Source organism: Mesoplodon densirostris, chromosome 4 (assembly GCF_025265405.1).
Source record: "Mesoplodon densirostris isolate mMesDen1 chromosome 4, mMesDen1 primary haplotype, whole genome shotgun sequence".
Taxonomy (NCBI): domain Eukaryota; kingdom Metazoa; phylum Chordata; class Mammalia; order Artiodactyla; family Ziphiidae; genus Mesoplodon; species Mesoplodon densirostris.
In genome coordinates this window covers 45,427,312-45,433,367 of record NC_082664.1, presented here as the reverse complement: position 1 = coordinate 45,433,367, position 6,056 = coordinate 45,427,312, and positions in this window count along the sequence as shown.

Genomic DNA, 6,056 nt, shown 5'->3' with positions numbered 1-6,056 from the left:
GTTCATTCTAGTATCAGTTTGCAAGTTATGTATTTGGATAATTTTCTTATACCTTTTTTTGGCTCAAACTTTTTGTGATCCAATTTCTAAATTGAAACAGTGACTCAAATAAATGCATATCTAACTTAAGTTTGTGCCAAATGAACATCTCTAGTTTGAATTTAGTAACCAAAACGTTTCTAAATATCTTTTGATAGCAAGTTACTTAACCATGGTAAAATTGAGGATCAGAAAAAATATAAGATGGAAGGCAGGATCCCCTGGCCATGTTGCTAAGAAACTAGTATTTTTAATAATTAACTTACTCTATGCAGTAAATTCTTAGTTAATAAAATGTTGCAATATATTTTGATATATGCTGTCAGAGAAAGAATGTATTTATGTAAAACATAGATGTATGTGTGTACGTATTTATATAATGTTTTATGTTAGTGTGTACAACTTGGTGGGTTTCCCTATGAAATATTTCATTATGTCAGAGGAAGAAGAATATTTAAAGTTAAATATTCAAATGTCTTCTTGCAAACACAATGTTAGTCAGTAGTAATGAAGAGGTGCATAAAATGAATATTACCAAAGAACTCTTGAGATTACTCTTATAAAATGGTTAAAACTCTTATGAGTTGAAAGCTTTTCAACTAGCTTCTAGTTTTTTATTTTCAACAACTTTTATGGATATGATAACATTATTGTCTATATATAGCCTGGAGCAATGCAATGCCTTATCTGTATTACTAATTTACTGCTTTGTAAGCAGGTTACTTTGAGGTCCAGGTTGACTCCTCTCAGGCCTTGGCCAATCCGTGTAATTGATGGTAGTGTGGTGTTAATATATGATGCACAGCATTTACATGTTGACGGATGCCCTGGGGTGGAAACCACCTGCTGAATTGTTTTTCCAGTAGGACATGAAAATTTGTATATCTTAATAATCCATTAAACATTTAAAATCAAACTATGTTTCCTATAAATGTCTTCTCTTTAAATGATAGTTTCTGTGAAAAAAAAAGGTTATTTAGTTAACACACTACTAATAAATAAAAATGAAAAATTATTGTTATCCCTCTTAAATTTTTTACTTTTTCTTTCAAGTGACTTGAGTGCCCTCTGCAGGTTATATAAAGAGATAACTAATGACTATATTTTTAAACCCTGTGATTTTTCCCTTTTCGAAGCAAAGCCTGGTAAGTGTGATCCATTTTATTTATATTGTTAACTTTGTTAATTTGCCAGTGATTGAAGTAAGAGTTTCTTTTCTTTGCCAGTTTTATAGTTTTGTTTAGTGTGAAGAATGTAATACCATTGAATTTCCCAAATCACTTAGCTGGCACTCTTTAAATGTTAGAACTATAGTAATACACATTCCCTCACAGAAAGCAGATTGGGAAAACATTCAGCTATTTCGAAATTTATTGAAAATGTGGAGAATAACTTGATTATTTCCCATTACATTTTAAGAATATTATACATTGAAATAAAATATGCCTTTTCCAGTATGCATCATGTAAATTTTAAAAATTACATGAGTTTGGGGCCTCCCTGGTGGCGCAGTGGTTGAGAGTCCGCCTGCCGATGCAGGGGACACGGGTTCGTGCCCCGATCCCGGAGGATCCCACATGCCGCGGAGCGGCTGGGCCCGCGAGCCATGGCCGCGGAGCCTGTGCTCCGCAACGGGAGAGGCCACAGCAGTGAGAGGCCCGCGTACAGCAAAAAAAAAAAAAAAAAAAAAAAAAAAATTACATGAGTTTTATTTCTTAATCTTGTTGATGAGTGATGATTGTGTTCAAGCTCAAAACACGAGGCTACTTAGAATTTCTTTAAACAAAGTTAAGATTGAACAGATAATGCTTTGGTATTATTGTTGTAAAGGTCCACTAACCAGAAAGAGTATTTCTATTTGAAGAACAAAAGGCAAAGGTTTTGTATCTGAGGCACTCATTTCAAAGAACCCATACTTTCTCAATGAGTATAACAGATTTGTTTCTAAAGGATACAGGAATTCATTTTGTATATGAAACTATAGAACTGGAGCACCAGTGGCACTTCTGATTCACTTAAAGCTGCCAGGGAAACTAAATATGACGAGAACAAGAGGAATGACTAGATCAAGTTAATAGAAATAGTTCTGCAAGCCACATAATGATCCTGATCATCAACCTTGAAAAGTAAATTAGAACAAGCAAATTGCTGTTGAAAAATTCTTTCAGCGCTCTGCTGTTGCTACTCAGCTAGTCATGACTCAACCAGAGACAAGGAAAAAATGCACTCAGTTTTGCATTAACAAAGGAAACATTATTAAAGTGAATGTTTACATTCTGTTTATTGAAGTGTTCAAAGAATATTTGTTGCATCTTCAAGCAACCTGCTGTTGTCCCAACTATTACAGTGCATGAGTGATAATAAAAATGAGTCATTTGTACATTTTAGAAAAGTAAATAAATAGCATTTAACTTGTGTTTCTGAGCTATCTTACTTCAAAATATTTAAGTATTAATACTTTCTCTTTTAAAGATTCTTGTCACTAAGAAAAGTATCCTATTAAAAAAAAAAACCTCATTCATTTGAATACACCTTTGAATTATTTTCAAATGCGTTATGTAACTTTCCTCCCAGAATCTACAATGCATAAGAAATAATCAACTGAAAATAATTTTTTAAATGAAAACAATTGTGAAATTACTTGAGTGTGTAATTGAATATATAATATGTGCATTGGAAAAATAGCTTGATAATTATGAGAGCTTTTTTGAGCTACATTTATCTTGAGCTACTTCATAAGAAAAAGTTGAGAATTAAACAAGACAGCAATTGGAAGCAGGCATACCAATCTGACGTTTAAAAATTTAATAAGTATTATATGTACTGCTAAAATTGGGGGAAAGTCAATAATTAAAAATTCAGAATTTTAGCTTTCATCTGTGGAAAATGAACAATCTAAATCACTTTTATATTTTAGAAGTGTAGTGTTTAATAGGGATTTAAATACCATATTTTACTTGGTCCCTTGCAGGTGTTATTGAATACAATTCAGTATTCTGTAATCTCTTATGGATTGAGTAATTTTTGAAGAATTGTCTTCTTAGATTCACCAAGATGACCAGTTGTCAGTCTTCTGTATTTCAGCCTAAAAATCTTTCTATCACACTTAGCAAAGATTATTAGCTTATGCTATAGGCTCTTGAGAACCTCTTTGCCAGATATGTTATTACTTACCATTTCTGTAGTATTTACAGAGCATCATATAAAGTATAGAAATAATTGATAAAAATATTTAATTTGAGTTAACCTGGATATTTTATATTTAAAATGAATATCTTATTTAACATTTTTCTAAGGAACTTCAGTCTTTGTTCATAATTCTTAAAGTTTTTTTGAATCTAAAATAAAGCAAATGCCAAGCTTCTAACTCCGCTTTTGCTAAGGAAATCACCGGGAGAAGTGGTTAATAATGCTAACAGCTTGTTAACTGGTAGCAGCAAGAGGACTTTTTAACTAATGTGAATATAAGTGGCTTCAGGCCCATAATTAAAGTATTTCCCTCATACTAAAATGGTAAGTCATTTAATTTAATGTTAAAGGCCTAAACAAAGTTGAACATAACATATGATTTGGATTTAAAAACTGCTGAGTAATCCAGTTGAAATTGAGAACGTAGTTTAGTCAATAAAAACTCATAATTAATATTAAACTTTTACTGTGCTCCTATTATATACCATTCCAGAACTAGACAAAAAATAGTACCTGATTTTGAATGGTACATTATAACTCCTGCAATGTGTTAGCACTGTAATATGGAAGACTGCTTCTATACATTGTTTGTACAGAAATTGTCCAAAGAGGTGTGATGGTTGAAGTTCACCAGGCAGACAAAGGGAAGAAGGGCATCCCAGGGACAATGTCATATCCCTGGAGGTCTATCTCTCCAAAAAGAGAATCCCAGAAACCCAGAAACATCTAATATAGTAAGTGTATACATTGCAAGGGAATATTTTTTGCTTCTAGATGTTTGATATTTGGATATTTAGATAAATATAAACTTTAAAGGATTACTATATTTAATTTCCTCCTTAATATACAGGCATACCTAACGCATTCCTAAAGACTCAAATATACACTCACACACTCTGTCTCCCCTCTCTGCCTCCCTTCCTTGCTAATTTTGAATGCATGTTCACATGTGCTCGTATGAGACTTACCTCTGCATTATCAATGAAGAAAATGTAATGATGTATAAATAGGATTATACAGAAAATATGTCAGTGAAGAGCTGTTATGTAATTTGTTGATATGCTAATACACGTTATACTCAGTCAGTTGATAAACTAAATTTGATAAACTAAATTTTTTTTAGTACACCCAGATATTATAATATAACTTCTGTATTTTTGTCATTACCCACTGCAAGTGGGTAATGCAAGAAGTCATGAAACAGAGTTAATGCCAATCTAAAATGCCATGGTCTAAAAAGTCATAGCTTTTTAGCATTTTTATTTTTTTAATAGATCTTTATTGGAGTATACTTGCTTCACAATACTGTGTTAGTTTCTGCTGTACAACAGAGTGAATCAGCCATATGCATACAATTATCCCCATATCCCCTCCCTCTTGAGCCTCCCTTCCACCCTCCCTTCCACCCTTCCACCCCTCTAGGTCCTTGGCAAAGCACCAAGCTGATCTCCCTGTGCTATGCTGCTGCTTCCCACTAGCTATCTGTTTTACATTTGGTAGTGTATACATGTGGATTCTACTCTCACTTCACCCCAGCTTCCCCCTCCCACCGTGTCCTCAAGTCCATCTATGTCTATGTCTTTATTCCTGCCCTGCCACTAGGTTCATCAGTACCGTTTTTTTTTTTTTTTTAGATTCCATGTATATGTGTTAGCATACGGAATTTGTTTTTCTCTTTCTGACTTACTTCACCCTGTATGACAGACTCTAGGTCCGTCCACCTCACTACAAATAACTCAATTTGATTTCTTTTTATGGCTGAGTAATATTCCATTGTATATATGTGCCACATCTTCTTTATCCATTCATCTGTCAATGGACAGATAAATTAAAAAACTAAAGATTTCAGTTCACATCCAGTAGAACTGTGGAACACATTCTTAGCCTTGTTTCATTTGAGTATATATATACATATATATATACATGACTGTGCATATGTGTGTAAGTAAAGCAAAAATGCAAGCTCTAGAGCACTGCTCTTAAATATTAGTTTGCAAACCTTACCCCACCTTCCTCACCAATATTTTGAACTCCTTGAGGACAATGACATTCATCTTTGCATCTTTGTATTCCCAGTGCCAATAGAAACAGAAGCTTGGTCTTGATTCACTAACACAGTGAAATGTTAAATATGAAATAAAGCAGATTGTCCTCCCACCTGAGACAAATCAATGATGTCGAGTGATTATGGTTTTGCATGTGTGTATAAAAAGTCCGTTGGGCAAACAGTAGTTCCATTCACATTCAGCACAGGTGATTTCTACCCTGTGATTGCCATCTCTAACACTATTTGGAGGGTTTGTCACCATCTGTGACACTGCTCTTCAGACACAGTGTGCAGCGTTTTGGCTCAACCTGTTAGACCAGCAACAGCGGAGGCCTGCAGTTGCTGCCCACCACAGGACACATTCTTTGCAGTTATGCTTCCGTAAACCCTAAAGCATTTGGCACTCTCATCTTAGAAATTCCCTTCTGGAACTCACTCTACAATGGCTTTGTGAGCTCCCCACTATTCACCGGAGTCAATCCTGGTTTTGTTCAATATAATATGACCTGGTATGCTATGACTCCCTTCACCTCATAAAGTCACAGCTTTCGGTGAGTCTCATATACTGATGAAGTAGAGTTGCCAGTATCCAAGAATTCCAAGTGATTATTTTGAAGATTTCCATTTATCATAAAGGCAGAATGATGTAGAGGAAATATATAATCTTTGAAGTCATAGAGGCCTGATTTCAAATCCCAGCTCTGCCATTTACAAGCTGGATGGTCTTGGATAAATTACTTAATGTCTGTGGTCTTCACTTTCCTCCAAGCTTCATAGGGTA